The sequence below is a fragment of the Thunnus maccoyii genome, chromosome 4 (assembly GCF_910596095.1).
Source record: "Thunnus maccoyii chromosome 4, fThuMac1.1, whole genome shotgun sequence".
Lineage (NCBI taxonomy): Eukaryota > Metazoa > Chordata > Actinopteri > Scombriformes > Scombridae > Thunnus > Thunnus maccoyii.
The window spans coordinates 8,172,937-8,186,297 of record NC_056536.1 but is presented as its reverse complement, the minus strand read 5'-3'; positions in this window follow the sequence as shown (position 1 = coordinate 8,186,297).

Genomic DNA, 13,361 nt, shown 5'->3' with positions numbered 1-13,361 from the left:
CCTTAAAAAAAGTGATAAAATATATTTAAAAGCTATAACAACAGTAATGGTAAAATAGTGAAATAAAAACTAGATAAAATAGATACACAAAACAAAAATAAAAATGATGACAATGAAAGACAATAAAATATATTAATAAAAATATATTTGAAAGCTATAACGATACTACTACTACTAATAATAATGAAATAAAGTTAAATAAAAGCCAGACTAAAAAACTAGATAATTTGTATTAAAAAGACAAAACAAAACTAAGACAAAATCAATAACTCGGATAAAAAAATGTAATAATAATAATAGTAAAATAACAAAAGAAATAGAATAAGATTTTACAACATAAATACAATAAAATAAGTGAATAAAATAAATGTCTATAAACCATTCTTAATCAGAAGCTAGGCTGAAGAGGCAGGTTTTAAGTTTACGTTTAAAGATTTCAATTTTTTATCCGTTTCCTTGTTTCCTGCACTTCTGTAACATACGAATTTCCCCTCTGGGGATCAATAGTCTTATATTAAATCAATCTTACATTTGCCACTGTGAAACTTCCAGGGAACTTTAACTCTCCAGCAGATGGCAGCGTCCACCTCAAATATGTTCTGTAATGGTTGCGTTTCAAGTGATCATTTAACCCTAACCATGATCTTTCGTTGAGGGCCGCCAGGCTCTCGGGGGCATGGCTGGGGCCCTGCAGGGGACTAGAGGGGACAATGTTCTAGCGTACTTAATTTTTTTCTTCATGTCAGTGCTGCTCCACAAATAAATTATATTTACTATTTGAAAATGAGAAAACACTTTATGCACCAATGCAAGCCCAAGTTGCAGGACAGTACAACATTCAAACTTATGTATTCTGGATACTGCAGCAAATACAGCAACCTAGTTGTGATACAGTAGCATCTGTACTAATGTCATGTAGAGTAGCAGGAATGGACCCAAATGCAGTGACCGTAGGCGAAGCAGGTCTGAAGAAAACTTCTTTATTCAGTGTGAATAAAGGAGAAAACCAAAAGCTGGAGGGTAAAAAAGCAAAACTGAACGCTGAGGCAAGCAGAACAAATGGAACAGGATAGACCAGAACAAAACAGAGGATCCAACAGACTCAATAGAAAACCAGGGCTAAAATACAAACTGAACTAATGAGCAAATGGGGAACTGGTGACTGGACACAAGAGCAGGCTGGAAGCTGATAGGCTGAGGGAAACACAGGGAGCAGGGCAGGGCTGATGAGACTGATACGGGGCAGGAGTGGGGAAGACACATGAACAAAGGAGGAAAACAGAGCAAACAGAAAACCAAAACCCAGAAAACAGAATTAGGCTCAAGAAGGCCCAAAATGCCAGCAGGCCAAATGGAAACAAAACACACTGCACAGAGCCAAATGAGCTGCAAGAACTAAGACATGCAAACTCATACTGAATCATGTGAAGGCAAAAGAACTACTTCAGCTCTGCGTGCTCACATATACACAAACTCAGGAAATCAACCAATGCACCTGCTTGTCAGCTATTATTATTATATTTAGGGAACATTTTTTTGGAACATACTCAGCATACAGATTGACAGCAGACATGTGGATCATGGGAGGAGCACTGAGTTTTTTTTAAAACCTGATTTTTCTGATGATAGTTTTGGGAAACACTAAAATAATAAAATGGACCATTTCTTTGGTCTCTGGCAATATTCATGGAGGTAATGAAACACATTTTCAGCTTATTTTCAGTAATAATGAGCCCTGGCACTAAGCGGGTGGTGTTATGTGATTCACAAGGTAACCTAGATGAAGGAAGAGCAATATATTTCCTTCTACCTGTGTGTAACCTGCCCATTGAGACAAACAGTAAGTTGAGCTATCCCTTGATAATTGTTCTCCTCTTTCAACAACTCTGAATAAGAGACACAAAGAGCTCCGGAAACACATCAGATGTCTGAATACCAACGACCAGGAGTATATGGACGGATGGAGAAAGATCAAGGAGGACATTCACATCCAACGCTAGACCATCTTTGAACAGAGATGGAGGTTACCATCTCCCCCATATATAACCAGCTGTTATCATGTGAGAGAAATTGGTCATGTTTTAACAAAACTGTCTTCTTAAGAACTAAGCAACTCCATCCACTGAGGAGAAAACTTGGTGTGTCCAGATTTTTTGTTTGTTCTTATTTATTTGTCTAGTATTCAACATGGTGGTTCTCCATGAGGTTGAGATTGCCCTTACCTTTCTTCCTCGGCCTTACAGACAACAGCCAATGCTCTCAACAGGCAAACCCACTCGGCTTGGTGCTGTGGACACGTGTAAAGTTTTTAACTTTTAAATATACATTATTAAGTTATTGGACAAGAAAAATACATAAAAGTAAAGAGAACAGTTTCAATAAAATACATAACAATAGCAGTAATAATACAATCAACATAATACATCAACAGCAATAATAAATAGAGCATAAATGACAATGTTAGCAAGGTAGGTGCTTTAAATTTGAAATATACTTGAAGTTTTGCACAGGGAGAAATGATATATACATGAAAGTAAAGACAACAGTTTCAATAAAACACACAAACAACATCAATGACAATACCATCATCGATCTTAATCACCAACATAACACATCGTCAGCAACAATACATCACTAATAATAGTGACAAATAAATTTACAGTGTTAACATGTGCCAAGGTCTGAGTCTCTTTTTGTCTGATGTCCATTGGTCTTTGTCTTTTCAGTTCAGTTACTATTTATTTAAAGACAACATCAGTTGTAATAGTGGCTTGATGAAGGACAACAGAACACCTTGTCTTCCATATTTTTGTTACTACTGTACATATAATAGTCCAATAAAATTCATGATGTGACCTTAGCATTTATTTTGTTTTTGGAAGACACCATACATCACTGTACTATAGTTTACATTTCTCCCAACTGATATGAGCCACACAAGGTCTTGTTTACTTTCTGATAAGCTTTTAGTAAAAATATTTTTAATACATACCTGTGAGTCAGATTCATCTAAATTTGTGTAGGGGAAAATGCTACACAGTTTAATATATACGTTTTTGCTGGTCATTTCAACCCAATCAATATTTAGGTGCACAACCTTAGTCATAAAGTCACTATACATAAGTTTATAATATGGAATAGAGCTTCACGCACGTCCCTTTTTTTTGGTCCAGCTCAGGGCTTCACCAATCCACATGGCCTTCTTTTGATGCCTACTGCAATGTTTTTAGAAAAAACTATCTTTAATTTGAAACCCAGATCTACAGCTCCAAGGCCTCCATCTTTTTTTTAACTTTTGTACAGTAACTGCCTCTTTGTGACTTCTCTAGTGGTTCCCCATATAAAATTGACTGCCATTTTATTTATTTTCTTTATTGTTTGTTCTTTAGGAGGGAAAAAGGTAGCTAAAAACAACAATTAGGATAAAACAAAAGTCATTATTATTAATATTCTAGTTTTGTAACTATTTGATTTATTTTCCCATTTCTGTAGTTCCTCTTTTATCTCCCTTTCCTCGCCATCCCAGTTTTTTTCATAGCAGTTTTTATTAGTTATTTGTACACTTAAAATCTTCAAGTCATTTCTGTCATGGACATTAATCACAGGTCATGTGTCTTCCCTTCCAAACCAGACTCCTTCTGTTTTGCTATGGTTTAGTTTTGCACCAGATACCTCTTCATATAAAAATAGCACAAAAAATGAGGAAATTTGTGTTTGGTATATTTCTTTGTTGTAACAATGCTTCTTGGCAATAAATCTTATAGCACTGGAAAGCCTGTTTATCTCCCTTTTAAATGGTGCCACATTTGTAAGGAACTTATGGTATACAATATCCAGATAGTTTTCTTTAAACACTATGAAAATCATAAAGTGAAAATTAGGTTCTACCAGGTTGTATCAGTACAAAAACATCTATCAGACTAATTTAATTTGATTTGTTAAACAAGGCAACTTAAATCAATTTGGACCGGGGCAGAAGTAGATTACTAACTCATTCACAACAACAGCCATGGAAATACATGTTTTGTTTTTGCAGACTGAGTGTTTTTACATGTGCATTAGTATCCTGAGGCCTGTACTACGAAGCCAGTTCAACATGCCCAGGTTATCCTATGATTATCTGGCCTCACTGAGCCTAACATTGGCCGTCCAGATAACCAGTACTACGAAGCTGGTTATCAACTAGCTCAGTTAACTCTGGGTTTTCCAGCTTCGAGCGTGTTCATGTGAAGGTTGTAAATTATGAGCAACATCATCAGAACCATGAATGAAGTACTTCATATAATATGAGATGAAACAGTGATACCAAGTACCTGTGGAAAACTTCTGTTTATGGGACAGAAAAAAGTCATATTCAACAAAGTGAAATGTAAACAAGCCTGTAATCATACAACACAATAAGATGTAGAAACACTATAAATAATTTCCACATATTAAAAATTGGCTGAGGCTTAAAATGCATGTGGGTATTATTATATATGACTTAAGTATAGAGTGAGTAATTTTTGCTATTTAGTTGGATGATAAACTATTCTGATTATGTCACATAACATTTTTAAAAAAAAGTAATGCCAGACTGTTTCTGCTACTGAAGCAAAGAGTGGAAAAGTATTTAATGATTGATGAGGTCTATCTGACCCAAATATTGCATTTATTATCATGGAGCCAATTAACAGTGTGTGAATTATTTTTCTAATAAAAGACAATATTTCGTTTTTATTTCCAGTTATCATCACACAGTAGTCTCATGTTATTCTGAGCTGCAGTGATGGATCAGAGTGTAAAATCATCCAAACTATCAGCTGTCACTCCGGGATAAAATAAACTTTGCATAATTAAAATGCAGCTAAAATCATCATTATGTGTTTAGTGTCGTAACGTTTGTTAGAGGCTCTGTTTTAAAACCAGAGTGGAAATAGAAAGCCTGGAACAATAAAATGTTTCCGCTGACATATAAAAATATGTTTTGCTCTTTTTTGTACTTATCACTTTATTGTAACTCAGAACTTTTGTCCATGTCGGGATCCTGTAGGAGTGATGACTCTTTTTTTCCAGTGATCTGATTGGTCAGTGGTCGAGGTGTTGACAGGTTGTGATCCGATCCTCTGAAGTTAACCTGCTCCGGAGCAGATTAGCTGTTCAGCATCAGTTACCATGGTAAGCAGTGAACCACCGTCGTAGAACTGAAAACCCAGAAACCTAAAGTTTAAAAGTTAAAGTTACCTCGCCAACCCCAAATCCTGCTTCGTAGCACAGGCCTCTGGTTTTGAGTCTTATGCTGTTTTTGATTATATTCCGGATATGGAACATGAAGAACCTGGTTATTCATATTCCTGTATACATGATCATAACAGTATCCAGGTTTCTGATGGTCTGCCTGCAGGTGTGTCTTGATTTCTCACGATCTCAGCCACTATGAGATGGTTCAGAAACTTGGATCAGGTGCTTACTGGTTTCTATGGGAGTGAAGTATATCCAGGTTTATCAAAACCAGGAAAAGGTCTTATCCAGGTTTCTGAAACCGGGATAAGCTGTTTACATGCATAAAACATAACCAGGATGCTCCAAAAACCCGATCATAACCAGGATATTAGTGCGTATGTAAATGCACTTATTAATAACTAACAACAAAGGGCAACATAGTAATGATGATTGTTGAAATGACACAATTTCAGATGTCAAAATTGTGTGTTATTCTTTAACACCATATGGTGTTAATGAATGTTATGTTTTTTTTTTTTTTTTTTTTAAAGTTTCCTGTTAATTAAAGTGTAACTTCACCTCTAGGTCTGAGCCTAACTGCAGCATCATTTTGACAAATATTAAAAAGTGCAGGCAATAGCACATTGAATGTTTTCAGTATGATAAAGTAAAACATCTGTAATAGCAGCGGTCAGTATTACCACAGCGACAATTATAAAGCATTTTTCGAGTTTTTTGAACAGGCTGCAAAATGTTGAGACTGCGATTCCACCGGATAGGGGTTGTGTGTCTCTGAACAAACCACCAAATAGACCGTCATAAATCATCATCATAAATGATTATGATTCATTAATAAACATTTTAGAAGTCATCAGGTCTGCGGTTATATTTAATGAGCCATTAATGAAAATCATGAAAGTCTGCGGTTATAAATGTTAGTAAAGTAAACAATTAAAGTCAATTATTAATAAGCAATCAAAATTAAATGGATTTCGGTCTGGATGCCCTGCAACCCTTCTTTCTTTCTTTTTTCTTTCTTTCTTTCTTTCTTTATTTGCAAAAGCAGCAAGAATTTCATTGTAGACATTTCGAGATGAACATCAAACTTGATTAGCTGAGATCTCTCCGTTATATAGCGGCTGTGTGATAGAGAGGCACATTCTTGTGCACATAATATAACAACTCGTGCACACAAGATAAAAAGTATAACGTTTCGGGACTTAGCCTAATTAACGTTTTCTCATTATGTTGAGAAAAACGTAATTCAGCCAGCATTACTTTTCTAGCTAAACGCTTTTGCTGTGGCGATTTAGTTGAATATGAACGTAATTTCTAGGAGACACAAGGTTGCACAGACACAGATAGAGAAATTAATATATTAAGTTTATAGAGAAATAAATTAATTAAGAAGTGTAGAAATGCATAAATAAATATACGTAGATATAAATTGACGTTTATTGATTTATTTAGTCCTTCTATTTATCACACCAGACATGTTTTTTTTTAATATGCTCTAATGCGTGTGCATGTGTGCGTGTGTGCCCGCGCATGTCCTTTGGAACGCAGTAACGTTCTAGAACGCGCGTCATAAAGTCCTGAGTCTTTGAGCTTGTGTGTCAGTAGGAGAGAACAGACCAAGAGAGACTTCAGCAGAGAGAGGCAGCAAGATGCATAGCAGGAATGAGCTGGTGGTTTTACTTTCAAACCAACACTTTCACGTTTTTCTACGGTGAATCTCCAAGAAGAGGAGTGCAGCTGGTGTGAAACGAAACAGGACCAGACAGCAGGAAAAGCAAAACGACTCACCAGGCTTTCAGTGTGGTAGGGACATCTTCAGTTCAGAGGTTTTCACCCACCACAGTGTGGATTACTCACCCACCAGTGTGTAGGTTCATCAACCATCATGTTTGTTAACTTACATGATGGATGAAAACCTTTCACCAACTTGTTACAGCCGAAACTGTTAAATTAGCTTTACTAAGGATGATTGTTATGCTAGATCATATTATGTGATGAAAAGCTTATCTATAGATCCTCTGAGGTCCTTGTCTGTTGAAGACATTGTCTAGTGCTTACAAGTTGTAATATACTGACCATCAATAGAAAAAACACCTTTCAGGACCTCAGGGGCTACTACAATCATTCAGTAAGGTAACTGTCAGTTGTTCAGTGTTTAACTCTAAACATTCAATTGTCAGTTTGGCTATTTAACAGTCTTGCAAAAGTACATCAATGACAACTAAATCAAAATCAACTTGTTCATCTTCCATTTTCACATTAAGGTTTTATTTTCGTGCGTCAATAGGTGAGACTTTTTCCAGGTTTTGCAGTTGACTTTTGACATTTTGACATGAAGGGTTTTGATTTTCTTTACTTGTTCATCTTTCATTTTCACGTTGATGGTTTTATTTTCATGTGTAAATAGGTGTTTATCTTCTTCATGTGTTGATTAAGGGTCATAAGTTTTGCATGTTTAATGGTGCTATTTCCATTTTTTCCAGGTTTTGCAGTTGACTTTTGACATTTTAGTATCATGTTTTGTCACTAAGATTCCTTTAACTTTTCAAGTTTTCTCTCCTTGCATGTTTTTACATTTTTTGAGGTTTTTTCTTCATTTTTTTGACACAACAGTTAAAGTTTTGGATGTTAATTGAAGGGTTTTGATTTTCTTTACTTGTTCATCTTCCATTTTCACAGTTATGGTTTTATTTTCATGCGTAAATAGGTGTTTATCTTCTTCATGTGTTGATTCAGATTCATAAGTTTTGCATGTTTACTAATGCCATTTCCATTTTTTCCAGGTTTTGCAGTTGACTTTTGACATTTTAGTATCATGTTTTGTCACTAAGAGTTGCCGAACTTTTCATGTTTTCTCTCCTTGCATGTCTTTTCATTTTTTAAGGTTTCTTTCTCTTTTTTTGACACAAAGGTTGAAATTTTGGATGTTAATTGAAGGGTTTTGATTTTCTTTACTTGTTCATCTTCCATTTTAAAACTCATGGTTTTATTTTCATGTGTAAATAGGTGCTTATCTTCTTCATGTGTTGATTCAGATTCATAAGTTTTGCATGTTTAATGGTGCTGATTAGACTTTTTCCAGGTTTTGCAGTTGACTTTTGACATTTTAGTATCATGTTTTGTCACAAAGAGTCGTTTAACTTTTCAAGTTTTCTCTCCTTGCATGTTTTTACATTTTTTGAGGTTTTTTCTTCATTTTTTTGACACAACAGTTAAAGTTTTGGATGTTAATTGAAGAGTTTTGATTTTCTTTACTTGTTCATCTTCCATTTTCACAGTTATGGTTTTATTTTCATGTGTAAATAGGTGTTTATCTTCTTCATGTGTTAATTCAGATTCATAAGTTTTGCATGTTTACTAATGCTATTTCCATTTTTTCCAGGTTTTGCAGTTGACTTTTGACATTTTAGTATCATGTTTTGTCACTAAGATTCCTTTAACTTTTCATGTTTTCTCTCCTTGCATGTCTTTACATTTTTTAAGGTTTCTTTCTTCATTTTTTTGACACAACAGTTAAAGTTTTGGATGTTAATTGAAGGGTTTTGATTTTCTTTACTTGTTCATCTTTCATTTTCACGTTGATGGTTTTATTTTCATGTGTAAATAGGTGTTTATCTTCTTCATGTGTTGATTAAGGGTCATAAGTTTTGCATGTTTAATGGTGCTGATTAGACTTTTTCCAGGTTTTGCAGTTGACTTTTGAAATTTTAGTATCATGTTTTGTCACAAAGAGTCGTTTAACTTTTCAAGTTTTCTCTCCTTGCATGTTTTTACATTTTTTGAGGTTTTTTCTTCATTTTTTTGACACAACAGTTAAAGTTTTGGATGTTAATTGAAGAGTTTTGATTTTCTTTACTTGTTCATCTTCCATTTTCACAGTTATGGTTTTATTTTCATGTGTAAATAGGTGTTTATCTTCTTCATGTGTTGATTCAGATTCATAAGTTTAGCATGTTTACTAATGCCATTTCCATTTTTTCCAGGTTTTGCAGTTGACTTTTGACATTTTAGTATCATGTTTTGTCACTAAGAGTTGCAGAACTTTTCATGTTTTCTCTCCTTGCATGTCTTTTCATTTTTTAAGGTTTCTTTCTCTTTTTTTGACACAAAGGTTGAAATTTTGGATGTTAATTGAAGGGTTTTGATTTTCTTTACTTGTTCATCTTCCATTTTAAAACTCATGGTTTTATTTTCATGTGTAAATAGGTGCTTATCTTCTTCATGTGTTGATTAAGGGTCATAAGTTTTGCATGTTTAATGGTGCTGATTAGACTTTTTCCAGGTTTTGCAGTTGACTTTTGACATTTTAGTATCATGTTTTGTCACTAAGATTCCTTTAACTTTTCATGTTTTCTCTCCTTGCATGTTTTTACATTTTTTAAGGTTTTTTTTCTCTTTTTTAGACACAACAGTTAAAGTTTTAGATGTTAATTGAAGGGTTTTGATTTTCTTTACTTGTTCATCTTCCATTTTCACAGTTATGGTTTTATTTTCATGTGTAAATAGGTGTTTATCTTCTTCATGTGTTGATTAAGGGTCATAAGTTTTGCATGTTTAATGGTGCTGATTAGACTTTTTCCAGGTTTTGCAGTTGACTTTTGACATTTTAGTATCATGTTTTGTCACAAAGAGTCGTTTAACTTTTCAAGTTTTCTCTCCTTGCATGTTTTTACATTTTTTTGAGGTTTTTTTCTTCATTTTTTTGACACAACAGTTAAAGTTTTAGATGTTAATTGAAGGGTTTTGATTTTCTTTACTTTTTCATCTTCCATTTTCAAACTCATGGTTTTATTTTCATGTGTAAATAGGTGTTTATCTTCTTCATGTGTTGATTCAGATTCATAAGTTTTGCATGTTTAATGGTGCTGATTAGACTTTTTCCAGGTTTTGCAGTTGACTTTTGACATTTTAGTATCATGTTTTGTCACAAAGAGTCGTTTAACTTTTCATGTTTTCTCTCCTTGCATGTTTTTACATTTTTTAAGGTTTCTTTCTTCATTTTTTGACGCAACAGTTAAAGTTTTGGATGTTAATTGAAGAGTTTTGATTTTCTTTACTTGTTCATCTTCCATTTTCACAGTTATGGTTTTATTTTCATGTGTAAATAGGTGCTTATCTTCTTCATGTGTTGATTAAGGGTCATAAGTTTTGCATGTTTAATGGTGCTGATTAGACTTTTTCCAGGTTTTGCAGTTGACTTTTGACATTTTAGTATCATGTTTTGTCACTAAGATTCCTTTAACTTTTCATGTTTTCTCTCCTTGCATGTTTTTACATTTTTTGAGGTTTTTTCTTCATTTTTTTGACACAACAGTTAAAGTTTTAGATGTTAATTGAAGAGTTTTGATTTTCTTTACTTGTTCATCTTCCATTTTCACAGTTATGGTTTTATTTTCATGTGTAAATAGGTGTTTATCTTCTTCATGTGTTGATTCAGATTCATAAGTTTTGCATGTTTACTAATGCCATTTCCATTTTTTCCAGGTTTTGCAGTTGACTTTTGACATTTTAGTATCATGTTTTGTCACTAAGAGTTGCAGAACTTTTCATGTTTTCTCTCCTTGCATGTCTTTTCAGTTTTTAAGGTTTCTTTCTCTTTTTTTGACACAAAGGTTGAAATTTTGGATGTTAATTGAAGGGTTTTGATTTTCTTTACTTGTTCATCTTCCATTTTAAAACTCATGGTTTTATTTTCATGTGTAAATAGGTGTTTATCTTCTTCATGTGTTGATTCAGATTCATAAGTTTTGCATGTTTAATGGTGCTGATTAGACTTTTTCCAGGTTTTGCAGTTGACTTTTGACATTTTAGTATCATGTTTTGTCACAAAGAGTCGTTTAACTTTTCAAGTTTTCTCTCCTTGCATGTTTTTACATTTTTTGAGGTTTTTTCTTCATTTTTTTGACACAACAGTTAAAGTTTTGGATGTTAATTGAAGGGTTTTGATTTTCTTTACTTGTTCATCTTTCATTTTCACGTTGATGGTTTTATTTTCATGTGTAAATAGGTGCTTATCTTCTTCATGTGTTGATTAAGGGTCATAAGTTTTGCATGTTTAATGGTGCTGATTAGACTTTTTCCAGGTTTTGCAGTTGACTTTTGACATTTTAGTATCATGTTTTGTCACTAAGATTCCTTTAACTTTTCATGTTTTCTCTCCTTGCATGTTTTTACATTTTTTGAGGTTTTTTCTTCATTTTTTGACACAACAGTTAATGTTTTGGATGTTAATTGAAGAGTTTTGATTTTCTTTACTTGTTCATCTTCCATTTTCACAGTTATGGTTTTATTTTCATGTGTAAATAGGTGTTTATCTTCTTCATGTGTTAATTCAGATTCATAAGTTTTGCATGTTTACTAATGCTATTTCCATTTTTTCCAGGTTTTGCAGTTGACTTTTGACATTTTAGTATCATGTTTTGTCACTAAGATTCCTTTAACTTTTCATGTTTTCTCTCCTTGCATGTCTTTACATTTTTTAAGGTTTCTTTCTTCTTTTTTTTGACACAACAGTTAAAGTTTTGGATGTTAATTGAAGAGTTTTGATTTTCTTTACTCGTTCATCTTCCATTTTCACAGTTATGGTTTTATTTTCATGTGTAAATAGGTGTTTATCTTCTTCATGTGTTGATTAAGGGTCATAAGTTTTGCATGTTTAATGGTGCTGATTAGACTTTTTCCAGGTTTTGCAGTTGACTTTTGACATTTTAGTATTATGTTTTGTCACTGAGATTCCTTTAACTTTTCAAGTTTTCTCTCCTTGCATGTTTTTACATTTTTTGAGGTTTTTTCTTCATTTTTTTGACACAACAGTTAAAGTTTTGGATGTTAATTGAAGAGTTTTGATTTTCTTTACTTGTTCATCTTCCATTTTCACAGTTATGGTTTTATTTTCATGTGTAAATAGGTGTTTATCTTCTTCATGTGTTGATTCAGATTCATAAGTTTTGCATGTTTACTAATGCCATTTCCATTTTTTCCAGGTTTTGCAGTTGACTTTTGACATTTTAGTATCATGTTTTGTCACTAAGAGTTGCAGAACTTTTCATGTTTTCTCTCCTTGCATGTCTTTTCATTTTTTAAGGTTTCTTTCTCTTTTTTTGACACAAAGGTTGAAATTTTGGATATTAATTGAAGAGTTTTGATTTTCTTTACTTGTTCATCTTCCATTTTCAAACTCATGGTTTTATTTTCATGTGTAAATAGGTGTTTATCTTCTTCATGTGTTGATTCAGATTCATAAGTTTTGCATGTTTAATGGTGCTGATTAGACTTTTTCCAGGTTTTGCAGTTGACTTTTGACATTTTAGTATCATGTTTTGTCACAAAGAGTCGTTTAACTTTTCAAGTTTTCTCTCCTTGCATGTTTTTACATTTTTTAAGGTTTTTTCTTCATTTTTTTGACACAACAGTTAAAGTTTTAGATGTTAATTGAAGAGTTTTGATTTTCTTTACTTGTTCATCTTCCATTTTCACAGTTATGGTTTTATTTTCATGTGTAAATAGGTGCTTATCTTCTTCATGTGTTGATTCAGATTCATAAGTTTTGCATGTTTACTAATGTTATTTCCATTTTTTCCAGGTTTTGCAGTTGACTTTTGACATTTTAGTATCATGTTTTGTCACTGAGATTCCTTTAACTTTTCATGTTTTCTCTCCTTGCATGTTTTTACATTTTTTGAGGTTTTTTCTTCATTTTTTTGACACAACAGTTAAAGTTTTGGATATTAATTGAAGGGTTTTGATTTTCTTTACTTGTTCATCTTCCATTTTCACAGTTATGGTTTTATTTTCATGTGTAAATAGGTGTTTATCTTCTTCATGTGTTGATTAAGGGTCATAAGTTTTGCATGTTTAATGGTGCTGATTAGACTTTTTCCAGGTTTTGCAGTTGACTTTTGACATTTTAGTATCATGTTTTGTCACTAAGAGTTCTTTAACTTTTCATGTTTTCTCTCCTTGCATGTTTTTACATTTTTTTGAGGTTTTTTCTTCATTTTTTTGACACAACAGTTAAAGTTTTTGATGTTAATTGAAGGGTTTTGATTTTCTTTACTTGTTCATCTTCCATTTTCAAACTCATGGTTTTATTTTCATGTGTAAATAGGTGTTTATCTTCTTCATGTGTTGATTCAGATTCA